Genomic DNA, 20,141 nt, shown 5'->3' on the forward strand with positions numbered 1-20,141 from the left:
AACCTCCAAAGGAAAAAATGAGACAAGAGAGGAAAATCCGGAGATAAGATTGATTTTGACATACAGCTAGGAAACCTATTCCCTGACTAAAATAATGAATACACATTGGGATGTATTATTTGAGGATCCAGACATGAAAAGAATATTGAAAGACAACCCAATATTACATACAGAATCAAGGACACTGATCAAGGACAAACTTGTACATAGTCATTTCACGAAACCAAAAATAAAATCATGGTTGACAGAGTTCCAAGTAGGTTTAAAAAAATGCGGAAAATGCAAGGGCTGCTAAATAGGTGAAAATAAAAAAGAAATCACTGATTTTAAAGTAGGAACATTTTCAATCAATGAAAAAAATCAAATGTGAGAGCATGTATATAGTATATGTGCTGGAATGCACCTGTGGTCGCAGATATATTGGAAGTACAATCTGCCAACTCAAAAAAAGAATTTAAGAACACATTCGTGCAATCCAAAATGAGGATATACCTATGCCGTGACAAAACACATGAAAACAAATGAGAATTACAGCTGTCAGCAAATGAAGTACTGGGGTTTGGCAACAATCCCAGCAAAGCAAAGAGGTGGAGACCTGACCAAGAAACTGAGACGTCTTGAATCGAGAATGATAATTGGGTTCCACACCAAACAACTGGCCGGTTTGAATAGGGATGAAGAATTACACGCACATCTGTAAATAAGTATATATCAAACATAAAAGGATAGCCAACAAAGGCAATCAGAGAATTCCTCAAACAAGATCAGATTCTAAACACGTCTAATGACACCGAGCCTATTACATTTATAATGTAAATTGCCTTCGAAAATTATCTTAGAAAAGAACAGGATCATCCGGGATACAACCGTGATCATGAGGATAATCTCATCTATCCCAGGGCACTGAGACCCTATTCACATAATCGCAGATCGAGACAATATGTGACATGCTTTGAAAATAAAGAGCTAATGCTGCAACAAGATGACCACTGTAAAGGTTTCCACAATGGACATTTTACATTAAAATGTATGCACTTTGTAATTTATCACTTGAAAATGTAAACCACATTTCCCATAATGCATTATAATAGGCAAATTGGGTAATTGTATAAAAAGAAATGAAAGACAGACCACTGCTAACCGTGATCAAGACCAATCTGGTTGAAACGCATTGGTATGTGAGAGTTTCTGAAGGTAATGGCTGTTATACACTGAATTAAGTAAGCCTCTAAAACTAATCTCCTCAAGTGCCAGTAATCTTTCCTTGATGGCTATACTCAATGCGGTTCTTGATCGATGTCCGCACTACTGGCCCCAACCGAGATTGCGCTGATTTAAAGGAATTGTTTGGTACAAAATACCTTTATATATATATATATCAATAAAAAACAAAGCTTAAACCATTGTTATAGTTAGGAAAACTTTATTTATTCTTTCTATACAAGCCAAAACTGAAACTACACAGACAACACAAATTCTAAAGCTGTAGTTATACATTAAATGTATAATTTAGGCACTTCCTTCAAATTAGTGTAACTTGCCCACTCCTGTACACAGTGTGGTCAACCCACTAGCCAGACTGCATTTGCTATCAATTGACACTCCATCATGCACAATGTTCTCACAAATTATGTCATTTGAGATGTTATTAGTGTTTTTATCAATTCTATAATTTCACATTTTATGAGTGATGTAATATGAAACAATATAATCAGTGCATCTTAAAGATGTGAGTTATAGTTAATGTAGACTGGCTAGCAAGTTGACAACATTTTATATGTAGGTGCATGAGTTAATACTAATTTGAAGGTGGAGTGTAAATAATACATTTAAGGTATAACTATAACCTTAGAATTTCTAATGTTTCTGTAGTTTGAGTTTGGATTGTATAGAATGAATTAATACATTTATGGTAAATGTGAAGGTAGTCATAAATTATAAATATAAGGTATGAACTATAACTTTTGAATTTCTAGGGGATCCAGCATTATATGCAGCTAAGTACTGGTAGCCCCTCCCCCTTTCACCAGGAGACCGTTTTGCCACCACACAGTAATTTCTCAGCTGCTCAGGTGGTTTGTGTTGGCAGCCGGCGGTCACGGCAATGTTTTTTCTTTGGCTGTTGAAGTTCCTGCAGCCGATACTGCGGCAGGTTTATTTCTAGCATAATCTTGAGCCCACGGCTTGGATTGGAAAGTCCATGTGCCAAATTACACAGCCGAGAGACCTCAGGAGACCTGCACCACGTTCAGCTGCAGTTGAAGGACAACAGGGGTTGAAATGTGGCTTGATGTTTTCTGCCTAAATTTGCTCTACATCTGCGCCTCCACCATGGAAAATGCCTCTCCACAGGCTTGGTTATGGTGATGAGAAGGACCTATGGACGTGGTATGTGTGACACAGAGCAACAGAGCTGGAATCACCAGGTTTCTTGCTGGACTGTATGTGTGCTGCTCTGCAAGCAGTGGAGGCAGTGTGCTATTTCACTACCCGGTTGAGGGTCACTGGGCGGGCTTCACTGCAATAAAGAGCCTATGTGCGGGTTGCATTGCAGAATTTCACTGGATTATGGACTTTCAACGATCTATTAAATATGATTGCACGTCAGTTAAAGGCTCTGCCCTTTGTAAAGTATGCAAAACCATTAAAAAGCACTTGGCGCTACAGCCAATTTGCATACTTCAGCTTTGACTCCTAGAGTGAAAAAACATGAAGGACAGACAGCATCTTGCGCTAATCATACTTTTTCTCTTCACAAGGAGCTAGTGATGGCCACTGATACAGAGAATCTCAAGGATAATTTGAGTGCTCCAGAACACTCTCAACTTTTTGAAATAGAACAGTCAAATATCATTCTCTCACCGTATGATAACAGTTTAGCAGCTGGTTTGGCTCTATCAAAGCAAATGGCACAGGGAAATTCAGTGGAGACCTCTCTTTAAACAGAATTAAGCCTGGGTGTAACAAAGCAATATCCTTTATTTATGAAAAATAAAACAGGAATAGGAGCAGGAGTTGATGCATTGGAGAGCTTTCAGTTTATAGCTCCACAGTGCCACTCTTTAATATCTGTTGCGTCAGATATGAGTGAAGCTGGCACTTCTCAATTGCCTCCTCCTTCTCCACAGAACACTTTGCCATTGCCTTTGCCTGTAGTTGTTAAATCTGTAAACTCATGAAGTGAGAGGGTGCTTAGTGAATCAACACCAGGATTGCAGCATGAGGATACCCATCAGGGGAACAAGGCAGTTACTATGCACTGGGATACCAAAAACATGCTTAATCTTATTCTGGATGAGATCAGAGAATTTAAGGCCTCCTAAGCTGTAAAAATTTCAGCTCTACGCGCTAGGCTCTCTACGTTTGCGGATACTTTGGCTCAGATTCCAGAGAGGCTAAAGGAAGCTGAGTTCGGGATTTCAGAGCTGGACCAGGTTATTACAATGCAGAAGAAGATAGATATATTCCGTAAACAAAAGCTCTTTGTTGGAAGACAAGCTAGAGGAACTTGAAAACCATTCACGTCATAGTAATCTATGCATTGTAGGGGTACCGAAGGGATGGGAGGGCCAACAAACTCTTTAATGGGTCTATTCATTTATAGGAACACATTTCCTACTAGAACACACAAGTGATTTTACTCTAACTAGAGCTCAACTTGTGCCTGCACAGCAGTCCTCTATCTCAAATTTCCCATGTATGATATTAATACATTTTGGGGACTATTGAAATAAAAAGCAAGTGTTAACAAAGGCAATTAAGCAGCGGCATTTTAGCACACCAGAATTACCTCTGTTGCATTTCTCCTAACATGTCGGCCTCTGCCGATAGGTATCAAAAATTATTTGTTAAAATGCTCTATTTGTTTAAAGCTCAGGGTGCTTAGGCAATGATTGTGCAGCAATCCAAACTGAAGGTATTTGTGAAAGGGAAATTTCACTTCATTTGTAATGTTTCAGAGGCACAGGAGCTTTTACAGCAGATTTCTAGCAAGTCCAAAATATAGGATATGGTTTGCTATGCATCGCGACTATGATCATATGTCGATATTAGGATTTAGTTGATTGACTTTCCGCTTGTAACACTATGAGAATGTCTTTAATATCTATGTTCTATGAACTATATAGGCTAACTGTTATAAATTCGGACAAATGGTGATGTTTATCTTTGCTTCAGGATTTATCAATGACAGTCTACGCTGCTATCTCTTATGTCTTCCTAACATTACAGGAATTGTGTTGTTATGGGGGGAGAGGGATGCTCGTGTCACCGAGGGCAGGATCATGGAACCCAGCTCAGCTAGGCATATACTGGCAGGGGTAATGCAGGCACTTCCCCTCTTTCTGGGGGTGGGTTTTCTTATGAGCATTTTTATTTTTACACATTTCCCTACTATGGAATGTTCAAGGTGTTGTGATAGTGTGCCTACAAAGTAGAAATGTAAGCAACACAATTTCAGTAAATATCCTGCACAGACACGCAAGCAAATCTATGTCAAATGACACTGTGTAAGAAAGAAGGCAATTTAAGAAACATGAGCATGTAAAATGTTGGTGTTTCTAACCATTTAGAAAAGGGGGTGGTGATGAACAGAGTGTCTGAGTTAAACAGACCACTCTTACCCAGTCCAAAGATCAGGGCTTGATCCATCACCGTTATTTATCTCACTGCCCCATCCCAGCTCAGAACCTGGCTATATGCAAATCAGTCTGTCCCTGGCCCAGTGCATCATGGGAACAGGGCAGACTAAACTACCAAGCCAATTCTTCACCAGAAAGGAGACAAGCTACCGGGGACCGGTTTCTGGCATTTCAGCCTTCTTCGGCCCGGCTTGCTTGAATCCTGATGGAGCAGTGAGAAAGGGACTCATGTCTGAGTATACCCTGCCACACCTATAGTGGCCAAAAACGATTTAGAAAAGGGGGTGGTGATGAACAGAGTGTCTGAGTTAAACAGACCACTCTTACCCAGTCCAAAGATCAGGGCTTGATCCATCACCGTTATTTATCTCACTGCCCCATCCCAGCTCAGAACCTGGCTATATGCAAATCAGTCTGTCCCTGGCCCAGTGCATCATGGGAACAGGGCAGACTAAACTACCAAGCCAATTCTTCACCAGAAAGGAGACAAGCTACCGGGGACCGGTTTCTGGCATTTCAGCCTTCTTCGGCCCGGCTTGCTTGAATCCTGATGGAGCAGTGAGAAAGGGACTCATGTCTGAGTATACCCTGCCACACCTATAGTGGCCAAAAACGATTTAGAAAAGGGGGTGGTGATGAACAGAGTGTCTGAGTTAAACAGACCACTCTTACCCAGTCCAAAGATCAGGGCTTGATCCATCACCGTTATTTATCTCACTGCCCCATCCCAGCTCAGAACCTGGCTATATGCAAATCAGTCTGTCCCTGGCCCAGTGCATCATGGGAACAGGGCAGACTAAACTACCAAGCCAATTCTTCACCAGAAAGGAGACAAGCTACCGGGGACCGGTTTCTGGCATTTCAGCCTTCTTCGGCCCGGCTTGCTTGAATCCTGATGGAGCAGTGAGAAAGGGACTCATGTCTGAGTATACCCTGCCACACCTATAGTGGCCAAAAACGATTTAGAAAAGGGGGTGGTGATGAACAGAGTGTCTGAGTTAAACAGACCACTCTTACCCAGTCCAAAGATCAGGGCTTGATCCATCACCGTTATTTATCTCACTGCCCCATCCCAGCTCAGAACCTGGCTATATGCAAATCAGTCTGTCCCTGGCCCAGTGCATCATGGGAACAGGGCAGACTAAACTACCAAGCCAATTCTTCACCAGAAAGGAGACAAGCTACTGGGGACCGGTTTCTGGCATTTCAGCCTTCTTCGGCCCGGCTTGCTTGAATCCTGATGGAGCAGTGAGAAAGGGACTCATGTCTGAGTATACCCTGCCACACCTATAGTGGCCAAAAACGATTTAGAAAAGGGGGTGGTGATGAACAGAGTGTCTGAGTTAAACAGACCACTCTTACCCAGTCCAAAGATCAGGGCTTGATCCATCACCGTTATTTATCTCACTGCCCCATCCCAGCTCAGAACCTGGCTATATGCAAATCAGTCTGTCCCTGGCCCAGTGCATCATGGGAACAGGGCAGACTAAACTACCAAGCCAATTCTTCACCAGAAAGGAGACAAGCTACCGGGGACCGGTTTCTGGCATTTCAGCCTTCTTCGGCCCGGCTTGCTTGAATCCTGATGGAGCAGTGAGAAAGGGACTCATGTCTGAGTATACCCTGCCACACCTATAGTGGCCAAAAACGATTTAGAAAAGGGGGTGGTGATGAACAGAGTGTCTGAGTTAAACAGACCACTCTTACCCAGTCCAAAGATCAGGGCTTGATCCATCACCGTTATTTATCTCACTGCCCCATCCCAGCTCAGAACCTGGCTATATGCAAATCAGTCTGTCCCTGGCCCAGTGCATCATGGGAACAGGGCAGACTAAACTACCAAGCCAATTCTTCACCAGAAAGGAGACAAGCTACCGGGGACCGGTTTCTGGCATTTCAGCCTTCTTCGGCCCGGCTTGCTTGAATCCTGATGGAGCAGTGAGAAAGGGACTCATGTCTGAGTATACCCTGCCACACCTATAGTGGCCAAAAACGATTTAGAAAAGGGGGTGGTGATGAACAGAGTGTCTGAGTTAAACAGACCACTCTTACCCAGTCCAAAGATCAGGGCTTGATCCATCACCGTTATTTATCTCACTGCCCCATCCCAGCTCAGAACCTGGCTATATGCAAATCAGTCTGTCCCTGGCCCAGTGCATCATGGGAACAGGGCAGACTAAACTACCAAGCCAATTCTTCACCAGAAAGGAGACAAGCTACCGGGGACCGGTTTCTGGCATTTCAGCCTTCTTCGGCCCGGCTTGCTTGAATCCTGATGGAGCAGTGAGAAAGGGACTCATGTCTGAGTATACCATGCCACACCTATAGTGGCCAAAAACGATTTAGAAAAGGGGGTGGTGATGAACAGAGTGTCTGAGTTAAACAGACCACTCTTACCCAGTCCAAAGATCAGGGCTTGATCCATCACCGTTATTTATCTCACTGCCCCATCCCAGCTCAGAACCTGGCTATATGCAAATCAGTCTGTCCCTGGCCCAGTGCATCATGGGAACAGGGCAGACTAAACTACCAAGCCAATTCTTCACCAGAAAGGAGACAAGCTACCGGGGACCGGTTTCTGGCATTTCAGCCTTCTTCGGCCCGGCTTGCTTGAATCCTGAAACTGGGATGGTGCAGTGAGCTAAACAACGGTGTTGGATCTAGCCCTGATCTCTTGACTGGGTGAGAGTTTTCTGCTTAATTCAGAGACTCTGTCCCTCACCACCCCTTGTTGTAAATATTTTGTCCACCCTAAGCGTGGAAGGGTATTCTCAGATGTGAGACCCTTGCTCATTGCACCATCAGGATTCAAGCAAACCGGGCCGAAGACGGCTGTAATGCCAGAAACCGGTCCCCGGGAGCTTGTTTCCTTCCCAGTGTAAGAATTGGCTTTTGTAGTTTGGTTTGCCCTGTTCCCATCATGCACTGGGACAGGAACAGACTAATTTGCATACAGCCAGGTTCTGAAACTGGGATGGTGCAGTGAGCTAAAAAACGGTGTTGGATCTAGCCCTGATCTCTTGACTGGGTGAGAGTTTTCTGCTTAATTCAGAGACTCTGTCCCTCACCACCCCTTGTTGTAAATATTTTTGTCCACCCTAAGCGTGGAAGGGTATTCTCAGATGTGAGACCCTTGCTCATTGCACCATCAGGATTCAAGCAAACCGGGCCGAAGACGGCTGTAATGCCAGAAACCGGTCCCCGGGAGCTTGTTTCCTTCCCAGTGTAAGAATTGGCTTTTGTAGTTTGGTTTGCCCTGTTCCCATCATGCACTGGGACAGGAACAGACTAATTTGCATACAGCCAGGTTCTGAAACTGGGATGGTGCAGTGAGCTAAAAAACGGTGTTGGATCTAGCCCTGATCTCTTGACTGGGTGAGAGTTTTCTGCTTAATTCAGAGACTCTGTCCCTCACCACCCCTTGTTGTAAATATGTTTGTCCACCCTAAGCGTGGAAGGGTATTCTCAGATGTGAGACCCTTGCTCATTGCACCATCAGGATTCAAGCAAACCGGGCCGAAGACGGCTGTAATGCCAGAAACCGGTCCCCGGGAGCTTGTTTCCTTCCCAGTGTAAGAATTGGCTTTTGTAGTTTGGTTTGCCCTGTTCCCATCATGCACTGGGACAGGAACAGACTAATTTGCATACAGCCAGGTTCTGAAACTGGGATGGTGCAGTGAGCTAAAAAACGGTGTTGGATCTAGCCCTGATCTCTTGACTGGGTGAGAGTTTTCTGCTTAATTCAGAGACTCTGTCCCTCACCACCCCTTGTTGTAAATATTTTTGTCCACCCTAAGCGTGGAAGGGTATTCTCAGATGTGAGACCCTTGCTCATTGCACCATCAGGATTCAAGCAAACCGGGCCGAAGACGGCTGTAATGCCAGAAACCGGTCCCCGGGAGCTTGTTTCCTTCCCAGTGTAAGAATTGGCTTTTGTAGTTTGGTTTGCCCTGTTCCCATCATGCACTGGGACAGGAACAGACTAATTTGCATACAGCCAGGTTCTGAAACTGGGATGGTGCAGTGAGCTAAAAAACGGTGTTGGATCTAGCCCTGATCTCTTGACTGGGTGAGAGTTTTCTGCTTAATTCAGAGACTCTGTCCCTCACCACCCCTTGTTGTAAAAAAAAAGGTGTTTCTAACCAGGCCTGTCCTAACCATGTGACAGAAGTCTGAAGGATAACACATTCCTGTGTCTTTTTGCTATCAGTCCTCTTCTGAAATCCAGAAAGTCAGGGAACATGTAATCTATCCCAGTAGGAGCAGTGTCTAGATTTTACACCAAGAATGTTCTTTGGTGGGACTCGCTTCATACCAGTGTCCCGAAGCAGAATCAACAGCATCCAAGGAAGCCGACATGGAGGACTCTCCTTCTCCAATGTCGCCAAGACCTGGAACAGCCTCCCCATGCAAATCAGGAGCACTACCTCACTCCTAGAACTCTGAAGGACCCTCAAGATCTGGCTGTTCGAATTAAGCTTCCGATGACTGGCAAATGCCTGGATACCCTATCAAGTGAATAGCAGCTCTAGGTAAATCATGATTTATTCATTCATTCATTGAATACTGGAATTGAAAAGAGTAAGCTTCTGTTAACACAAAACACATTACCAATTTAAAAAAAACATGATAATAGTCAGAACAAAGCGGTTTCCCCTGCGCTTGAGGTATTTCGGTTTAAAGCGCAATCTGCTGCCATATATGGGGCAGAATTGTGGGGCCCATCATGTAACAAGGTGTTTGAGGTGAACGAAAACAAGTTTTTTAGGGCCTTGTTAAAGATACCTATTACCTTGATGTTAGGCGCACTGATTACCATGTAATTATTAGGCCTTTGATGTTTTGGGTTAGACTATGGATAACACCTGATTAAGCGGATTATAGGGCAGCTCTAATCGAGATAAAAGATCTGGACACCTGTAACCGTATCTCATGGTTTAATCATGTCAGTGTATGGTTGAAGAAGTCTAACACACTTTTGGAATAACCCAAGTGCCTTGACCCCAACCTCTGGGAAGGTCCTTAAATCGTCCTTCTGGGGTTACGTGGAGTCAAATAGACCAAACGATAGAGTAACCGGATCATTGACTTGTGAATTCCTCCTGTTCAAAGCCAGTTCAAGTTTTGAACCCTTTCTAAATGAGGTAAATCCACCACTGGCAAAAACACTTTATTTGAAATACAGATACGGTGTACTAATGCTAAAATGTAGCATGGTAGGATGGTCTAAGAATAGAAATAAATTATGTACCTTGTGTTCAGGGGGAGGAAGGGAAGATATTGCACATGTTCTCTTCTTTTGCCCGGCCTATGTGAATGCAAGGAAAAAATGGATTAGACCCTTATGTAGAAATATAGGCATAAGATCATACAGAGAGGCAGAAAGGATACTAAAAACTGACACTAGACAAGTTTATGTTTTTGCCATAACTAGATTCTTGTTAGCAGTGCACTTTATTAGGATAAAGGCAGAGAGAAGCTTTAGAGCACATTCTGGCTCCCCTATTTTAAATATGAAATGAATTGGAAGATAATCCTGCCCAGGTTTATTGGATGGTATTGGGCAGTTGACTGTACAAATATGAACTGCTATACTGCTTGGAAAATGTGAAGTTTTAGCTTTTTCTAACGTGCCTTTTTAAATATTTATTGTATTTTAACTTTACGATGGGATTGCCCCTCCACGCTTATTTTGTAAAATGATGTCTTATCAAGTTGTTTTTAAAATGGAAGGAATTTTTTTTCTTTTAAACAAATGTTTTAAGTTTGTGTATCTTTTATGATGCAATTGTATCGAAATAAAGATGAATTGAATTGAATTAAATTGAATACTGGTCTTATCCCACCAGTAAGTGGAGAAGTGTGGCTCACTGGTTAGAGGAGGCAGACCTGGCAGCAGAGGTCAGCCTGGGACCAGGGTTCAATTCCCGGCTCGGCCGGGTCGTGAGTCCTAAAATGTCCATGGACTCGACAATTCTCGCTCCGGTGCCTACTCGATTCACGGGTTCACACTCTGCGACTCTGGGCAATAGCTTGCTTAATCTCCACAACGGCCCCTGGCGGCGGGATGCCTGGCTTTCACCTTGCGGATACCCTGCCGGGGTTATCTCACAGGGGAATACCAGGACGGGTTCCCTAAGCAAGCGCTTAGAAACCGCTCGGTGATTTGCGCTATATAAATTCCTGTACATTTACATTTACATTTACACATCATCTGGACATCTAAAGAAAGAAGAATCTATGCACCAGTTCAGAAAAATATATGCTAGAATCAGTATCCTAATGTTTGTTGAATGTGAAGAAGAGACGTAGGACTCTGGAGATGAGGTATTACTTCAAGCTGCCTTTGCACAAGAGAAAACTGTACTGCCTGGTGTGAGGATCTCTAAAGAGAAGGTTGAAAATAAATACCTTGTAAATTGAATGCTGTATGGCTAGTGTTTCAAGAGAGCAACCTCTGCAGGAGCTATGAGATATTGTTCTTGAACAGAACTGAATCACAAAACAACTGCATTATTAGAGGTTAATTAGAGGTCAAGGACTTGCAAAGTGCTGGTCTTTAAGGTGGTGAAGTGCATCAAGTCAGACTTTGTGGGAACTTATAGGTATATGTTGTAAGTCCTAGAACAACACTAATATTTTTCTTGTCAGTGCATGTCTTGGGGGGGGGGTGCTCAGGTGTCTATGAGCACTCTCCCTTATACCACAGTTTTGCCACTGAAGAATTACAAGCTCACATCTTTTGTTTTGTCAGTCCTTCATTGTCTTAGATATTTTAAATGATGAACAGAAAATTGTTTTCAACAGCTATATTGAATGACCTCAAGTCGAACAGGCAATTAAGACCAGCAAGTCAGGATAGGCAGCTGGCCCAGATGGTCTCCCTCTTGAATTATGCAGGGTGCTGGTTGATAGTATTCTGCCAGTCACGACTAGGTTCTTCGGGCAGATTTATGAAACAGGGACCTAGCTACCTCCATTCTGGAACGAGGCCATAGTCACATTCATTTTGAAGCCAGGGAAGTGTCCAAGAAGCTGTGACTTGCACCAACCAATCTTGCTTCTAAATTCTGGTTATCAAAGTTTTGCAAAGGTTTTATCTGAAAGGCTGAGTGGTGTGATCGGTGGACTCCTCATGATAATCAAAAAGGTTTTCTTAAGGGGAGAGCTGACTTATGGCTTTATTGGTTTAATAGATTTGGCTACAACGTATAACGCTCTCCTGGGTGTGGTAATGTTGCATGCCACAAAAGTATTTGGCATAGTGAATTGGAGCTACCTACAAACCATGCTTAGGCTCTTAAATTTGGGGGAGAATTTGTCCTGAACACTACAAATCATTTATCAGAATCCCAGTGCTAGAGTTTTGGTAAATGGAAGCCCGACTTTGCTCTATAAAATAACTAGGGGAATGAGGCAGGTGTGCCCATTATCTCCCACATAGTTCAATCTAGGCCTGGCCAGTAAGTTTGCAGAGTATTCCCCACTCTGCACTCCGGGTCAAGCGCAAAGTTCCCAAAAACCCAGCCGAATGGCACGGAGTGGAGTTTTTTTCTCTCTCACAGTTCGTCAACCTCAAGTTGGTGAAGTCAAACAAGGAAAATTCAATGCTAGACCACCTCCTGGTGAGAATTCTTAGTGGATGGTCACGGGAGGTAACTACCGCTCAAATTGAGAAACCTGCCGCTCGCATTGAGGAAGCTGCTGCTCGAGTAGAACATCTACTCGAGTGGCAGAATGAAGATGTGCCCTATTGCGCTGTGCAAAGTGCTGTTCACACTGGACAGATTCCCGGCTCAAAAATCAGCGTGAGCAGCTTGACTTACCTCCCCCCTCCGCTTGTGAAACTTCGTGGAGCGTGTGGAACACAGCGAACTCCACCCAGGTTTAGTTCACTCTGTATATTGAAACCCTAACATGTAAAATAAGAAAGAAGTGTATACCCCTTCAACTGTAATGGTTGACCAAAGAAGGCTGTTCTAATCGCAGACAACCTCATAGATTACATGTCATTTCTGCAGGATACTTTATCAATTTTGAAGAGGCAGACGACAATTTGGGCAGTTTGCAGGGTATTTCGTCAAATCATATTAGCAGAATTTATAGAACTCAGCTTATCACCTTAGGGGTTATCCAGTCGCTGAGGATGAGCCATTTAGTTAAGTATGGGCGAATTTTGTGGATTTGCGATTTGTAACATACTTAACTAGAGTACTTTCTTCTGGCTAATCAGTAAGTGCTACCTCGTTGGGTAAATGTATAGTGCTTTTCCTACACTGCAGCTGCATAAAGGGGCCAGATGATTTGTCCCCAGTGACCATGTGTGCCTGTAACTTTGCCACAGCGCCAAAAGGCGCCGTGGTCCCTTGAGTGAGCTGTCCATCATAGTTGGGAAAGGGCAGGAAAAAAGTTTGATACAAATAGTGTGTGGTGCGGGGCTTCTATGCGTGTGCACATGCCTCTTGTGTAAAGGGTCAGAGAGCGAACAGGGCAGCAGGTGAGGAGAAAGCAGCCTCCTGGCCACAGGAACTACAAGGTGATCGCGCTCGAGAAACTCACGGATGCAAAGACCTCCCTTGAGTATTTCAGCTAATTTTTGACGGCAGATATGGGGTTAAAGCACACTTGCCCAGCCTCGACCGTGCTCACTAATGTTTTGGGCTGATTAAAAACGTTACTGAATTTGAACTTCAACTCGGGCACCAGCTATATCTTTTTTTAAACACCTTTATTCATAAGCAAAAGGATATACACAGCTTGCAGCCTACAACCACAAGGGCCGGCAGCGCAATGCCTAAATAGTTGGGCTGCGAAGCAGTCCATAAGAACACAGCTTGTATGCCGACATCCCTGGGGTCTGGCGGCGTTCATTGACCTGTTGCAAAAAATGTAAGACTTATCTTGACATTTCTTGCGTTGCAGTCGATTCTATTGTATATCGTAGAAACTCAAGGTCATAAAGCCGTGAGCCATGAGGGTTGTATGATGATACAGCGGAAACACTTTCCTCGCGCGGCTTTACATCGCCGCAAATACATCGCATCTACTGTTACACCGCCATGTTTTACCTCGAACGTCGTTGCGACTCTAGTGCGGTAAATACTATTGGCAGGACAACACATTGCATGGCTTGAAATCTCGTGTCAGGACAACGCGTAATCTAGCCTTGGAGCGTAGTGATGAATATTTCTAAGTCTGCTGAAGACCCACGTACGTAAAGTCAGAACTAGATAATGGATGGTTGAAGCACATACCTTTGAATATGGTGATGCGCTCATATGCGCTGTATAATCCAGGTCATCAAGATTCGATTTAACAAAGGCAGTACTGGGCTATTATGTCTAACATCGTTTTCTGATTAAGTGCTAGGCCATCCTAATCGTGCCACATCTCATAAAAGCATGCTCCTCCAACCACTTTCAGGCCTTTCTCTGTTGATGTTGAAACTGTCGATCTCTGAAAAGCGATTAAGACACAGTTTATTGTATATACTGTTTTTTTATTCATGTCCAGGCACGGTTCTTTCACAACGGGGGCCTCCCTTCGGGACGAGGCCTTATCCCGTTAAGCACTCTGCAGGCTTGGTCGTCTCAACAGCAACACCCTTTGCAGTCTCAGTGCAGCTGCACTTCCGTTACAAAGACCCCTCCAATCTCACTCACTACTGCAGCGCTCTCTGTAAAGCGCACTTTGCAATCACTCTGTTATCACGCTCTCGTCACCGGAGTCTCCCTGCTCCCCCTGCACTCTCTTATAAGGCTGTCTGTAGCTTGTCTCTGTGGTGGTTCCTGGCCGCCATCTGAATCGATAATCTCAAAAGCACTTCAGACGTAACGGTGTGCTGTGTGTAACATGTTGTGTGGAAGTTTACAGCATGTACTGCAGTCATCCATCATCTACTCATTCAGCCACTCATTATTCCTCCATCAATCTGCTCATCCCTCCACTCATTCATCCGCTCATCCATCCGACATTCATCATTCAATCCATCCACCCATCCTTCATTCATGCATCCATCAACCCACACACCCATCCATCCACCCCCTAGCAACCACCCATCCATCCATCCACCATCACCCATCCATTCATCCACCATCACCCACCCATTCACCCATCCATGCATTCACCCACCATCACCCACCCAATCACCCATCCTTCATTCATGCATTTGACTGCCTGTGATTTTATTTATTCACCATAACGCATTTGACTGTCTGTGATTTTATTTTTAATGGTGTGCTGCATTTTCCCGCATTTTCCCGTTCTTTTAATCGCTAACATCGTTCTATAAATGCAAATGCGTAATGGTGATATCATGAATAGCAATGTGTTTATTTTATAGATCCTCGGTTTAACACATGTTCTGCCATTGTTACCAAACGGCCTCAATACGCCTGGAATGGAAGTTCCAAGATATAGGGGAATATGTACTGATTTATAGCACAACACAACACAGCAACCAATGTCAATGCACTAGGAGGAGAGAGCAGGACAGCTACACATCTACCACCGGTCTCTTCCTTAGCACTAGTGCTCTTTTAGACTGCCTTACACCTCATGCTCCTTTGCACCATAGTGATGTCCAGCATATATCAGGTACTGATGGGTCACTTCCAGAATAAAAAATAAACAAGCATTGGCACAGCCAAGAGGTCTCGCTTTTGGGACCTTATAAGTATTTAGTTATGCAGCACAATATCCTTTGTGCAACAACATCAACTGTTGCATGGCTAAACACTTATAAAGTCCCAAAGGCGAGACCTATTGGGTATGCTAATGCTTGTTATCATTTTTCTTAGTGATCCAAAGTTAGATTTGAGAAGCCAATAGCACACTTCCTTAAGAATGTCCAGCAGACGGAGAGAGAGTGTGTGCAAATCCAATTCGTTGCTCTTTCTTGGGAAAAGGCAGGGCCACCAATACTAAATAATCTCGTAGTTCAGACAGTAATCCTTCTCAATAGAATTAACAGTCAGTACTTAAAGATTTCAGCTATATGTTAGGGAACATATTGAAATAAGAGAAAAGTTGCTACCCACACAAGCGAAAAATAAAAACTTGGACATGTCAGTGAAGGAGTCTTTTTCTTCCCGAAAAGGAAGTAGAACAAAACGTTTGCCCAGCGTGGAACTGGGAAAAGACAGAGCTCACCGCTCTTCAGCAGTCAATAGTGTATGGCTCACTACTTCACATGCTACACAAGAAACAAAAAGCCAACCAAATGAGTAGCATCAAAACTCGGATGTGTTCCACAAACACTTTTTCGCCCTCACCCTTCCGCAGCACTGCGCAGAATATACACAAGACAAGATATAGGCAAAAAACAATGAAAACAAAATGAAAGTCATGGAAGTCAAAAAGAAAAAGGATTTTATCAGAAAAGATCTAGGTCCACCAATGTGTGCTGTCAAAGGAAGTATTAAAAACAAAAGGGGTTTCTTACATTCCAATGAGAGTAGTGAGTGCGTAGTAGAGTAGTGAGTGTGTAGTAGAGAGTGTAGTAGAGAGTAGTGACTGTAGTAGAGAGTGAGTAGTAGAGAGAGAGTAGTAAATGAGTAGTAGAGTGTGTAGTAGAAAGTAGATAGTTGAGAGTGTGTAGTTGAGAGTGTGTAGTAGAGAGTGTGTAGTAGAGAGTGTGTAGTAGAGTGTAGAGAGTGTGTAGTAGAGAGTGTGTAGTAGAGAGTGTGTAGTAGAGAGTGTGTAGTAGAGAGTGTGTAGTAGAGCAGTAGAGAGTAGTAGAGGGTGTGTAGAAGAGTGTAGAGAGTGTGTAGTAGAGTGTGTAGTAGAGAGTGAGTAGTAGAGTGTGTAGTAGAAAGTGTAGTAGAGAGTAGTGACTGTAGTAGAGTGTGTAGAGAGTGTGTAGTATAGAGTAGTGACTTTAGTAGAGAGTGTGTAGTAGTGTGTAGTAGAGAGTAGTGACTGTAGTAGAGAGTGTGTAGTATAGAGTAGTGACTGTAGTAGAGAGTGTGTAGTAGTGTGTAGTAGAGAGTAGTGACTGTAGTAGAGTGTGTAGTAGAGAGTAGTGACTGTAGTAGAGTGTGTAGAGAGTGTGTAATAGAGAGTAGTGACTGCAGTAGAGTGTGTGTAGTAGAGAGTGTGTAGTATAGATTAGTGACTGTAGTAGAGAGTGTGTAGTAGTGTGTAGTAGAGAGTAGTGACTGTAGTAGAGAGTGTGTAGTAGAGAGTAGTGACTGTAGTAGAGTGTGTGTAGTAGAGAGTAGTGACTGTAGTAGAGTGTGTGTAGTAAAGAGTGTGCAGTGATTTGAGTTTTATATCAAATTAAAAACGGGAACGGAACTAACTCATCCTATACATTATTGTGGTAGGTGCCCACGCATATAGGGTTATATGATGGGTTCGACGCCACAGGTCCCACCAACACGCTTCCTTTTTGATAGGAGAATGCCCAACATCGCGGAGATTTGCTCTCTGCTCCTCACAGATATTTGTATTTTCAAATATATAGCGTTATCCTGCTAAACGACAGACGATGCTCAAACTATAAAAGAAGAGGGTTTCACAAATATGTTAGTGCTTCCCGGCAAACGAAATGACCAAAATAAAGATCAAGTCACAGTTTAGCATCAAAGACGAGCGGGCATCAAACTGCGGTGTCATTCAATCAAAGCTTCAAGGCTTCTGAGCACTAGCCAAGAATTATTTTTTGTGAAGCACTAGTCACTGTGGAAGGTGCCCCTGCTATCCCAGATGTGAGAAGTCAGTCTGATATGAAAATAAGCAGTATTTGGAATTAATGTATTTGGCAGGGGGAAGGTGGGGAGGCGCAAGACCGTACCGGCGAGTGAACTTAATATGTGTTTGAAACGTGACAGGAGGTTCGAACATTAGTCCCCTGCACCAAAGTTGGCCGCGTTGCCCTCAGACCATCGTTGTCCTATTGTTTGAGTCATAAATCATTAGTGCAAAAATCCTAATTGTATATCAGATAATATCATAACTTACGGGTCGTAAATCATCTTTTGTATTGTTTGGGTCATAAATCATTTGTGCTCGTAAATATATTGTAGTGTTTGTCTCGTAATCATTTGGATTATTTGGTATAATATGTTTTCTATAGTTTGGGTCGTAAATCAAAATGTAATGTGTCATTTCCGATGTAATGGCTTTTGCCCCTTATTGCGATGTAATGCCTGCCGCTTTAAAAGTCATTGCGGCGTCTTAGCATGCGGTGCGGTAGCATGCGGTGTGAAGCCATCTGCGATGTAATAGTCGCGATGCGATAGCAACGCGATGCAGTGTTTCCGATGTAATGGGTGTTTCCCGCCATGAGCTGTAACAATAATCGCTACGGTGTAGGGCACCAGCTATATCTGTAAGTGCTTCCTGTTGAGGTTTAATTTTTGCGACAGGACCTTCGTGCCAGAATGAATCCTGCCCTGCATAGTTATCCAGGAAGATGCCACCGTTTTGTGTAATACCTCTACTGAACTGGAGTACTGGCTAATCAGTAAGTGCTCCCTCGTTGTGTAAATGTATAGTGCTTTTCCTACACTGCAGCTGCGTAAAGGGCCAGAAGATTTGTCTCCACTGACCATGTGTGCCTGTTACTTTGCCACCGCGCCAAAAGGCGCCGAGGTCCCTTGAGTGAGCTCTCCATCATAGTTGGGAAAGGGCGAAAAAATCGTTTGATACTGCTAGTGTGTGGTGCGGGGTTTCTATGCGTGTGCACATGCCTCTTGTGTAAAGGTTTAGAGAGCGAGCAGGGCAGCAGGTGAGGAGAAAGCAGGCTCCTGGCCACAGGAACTACAAGGGGATCGCGCTCGAGAAACTCATGGATGCAAAGACCTCCCTCGAGTATTTCCGACAGTAGGGATGGGGTTAAAGCACATTTGTCCAGCCTCGACGTGCTCACTAATGTTTTGGCTGATTAAAACGCTACTGAATTTCAGCTTCAACTTGGGCACTTGTTACTTATCTGTAAGTGCTTCCTGTTGAGGTTTAATTTTTGGTTCAGGAGCCTCGTGCCATACTTGTAACTATTCTCTGACACTGCTTCGAGAGTCAGAGCAGGGTCAGAGAATAGTTGCAAGTAGGCAAGGAGGCTGCCGCTCAGGAAGCACTTACAGGGTTACAGCAGGTGCCCAAGTTGAAGTTAATTTCTTTGTAACCATTTTGTAAATGATTACAAAGAAATTAGCTTCAACTTGGGCACCTGCTGTAACCCTGTATGTGCTGCCTGGAAAAAATCCGTCCCGCTCGCGGATTCGCGGATTTTTCTGCAATTTTGCGAGAAAATCCGATATCTTCTGAGGGTGAACTTTGGCACAGTGGGGTCTGTGGGGTCTCTGCTGTAGCTCCATCCTCTCTCCATGGATTTGCATTGTCTTATTGAGGTCCAGAGTTCAGGGGTGAACCAGATGGTGTGTTTGTTGGAACTCTTGGTGTTGTGTGATTTGATGCGGGCAATGCTATCTGCACTGGCGGTGATCTAGTGTGAAAAATTCTGGGGGCCTGGCCCATGTCATCTGTGGTGTGGAGGGTTGTGGAGCAGAGGGCGGTCGTCCATTAGAATTGCATTATTTTGCTCCAGCTGCTTTGCGTGACGGTGTATGGTTTGCCGGTGGACTGTAGTGTGTCTGCAATGGTGAAATGGATGATCCTGTGGTCTGTCCAAGAGTCTTTAGAGGTGTGGCTGAATTAGATTCTGTTGATGGTGGTAAAGATGGGGTTGAGAGTGTGTTTGGCACTCTGGTGGGGGTGGTAATGATTTTTGTCTGGACGATGTTGTCCATGTTCTCCAGGAGGTTTGCGGAGTTGTTGCCGGTGGGATCTTCGAGGTGGAGGTTGAGGTCTCCTCAGTTGAAGTATTGCTTTGATTTGATGACAAGGTGGGGGTAATAATTTCAGTGATGGCATTGCAGAAAGCGGGGCAGCCTGGGGTCTGTAGGAAAGGGTACCCCTCATGGTTATGTTGGCATTAATGTGCATTTGGAAGTTGAGGTGTTCCATGATGGGAGTTTGGTTAACAAGGGAGGTTATGGTCTAGAACATACAGAGGTAAAATGGGTTAGTTAAATAGGAAATGAGGTACCTGGGTGTAAAAATTACATATGATATTAGGTAACTCTCAGAAATAATGTTATTTTAAACTATGAAGGATTAGTGCAGGCTGATGAAGAGTTGGGAGCATCTACCTGTCTCCATATTAAGTAGCATTAACCTGGTTAAAATGTATTTACTACCCAAATATATGTTTATCTTCAATGTAATTCCTCTGATGTTCAAGAAGAAGTGGTTTGATAAGCTACAGGATGGGTTAATAGTTTCATCTGAGGATCACCTTCAAACTCCTCACCCACGCTCACAAAGCACTCTGTGACACCGGCCCAACATACCTCAACAAACGACTCATCTTCTACACTCCCAACCACCAGCTTGTGTCCACTGAACTCTCCTTCGCCACCGTCCCATGCATCAACCGAACTACCAACGGCGGCAGATATTTTTCCCACCTCGCCGCCAAGACATGGAGCACACTCC

This window comes from Lissotriton vulgaris, chromosome 1_1, assembly GCF_964263255.1.
Source record: "Lissotriton vulgaris chromosome 1_1, aLisVul1.2, whole genome shotgun sequence".
Taxonomy (NCBI): domain Eukaryota; kingdom Metazoa; phylum Chordata; class Amphibia; order Caudata; family Salamandridae; genus Lissotriton; species Lissotriton vulgaris.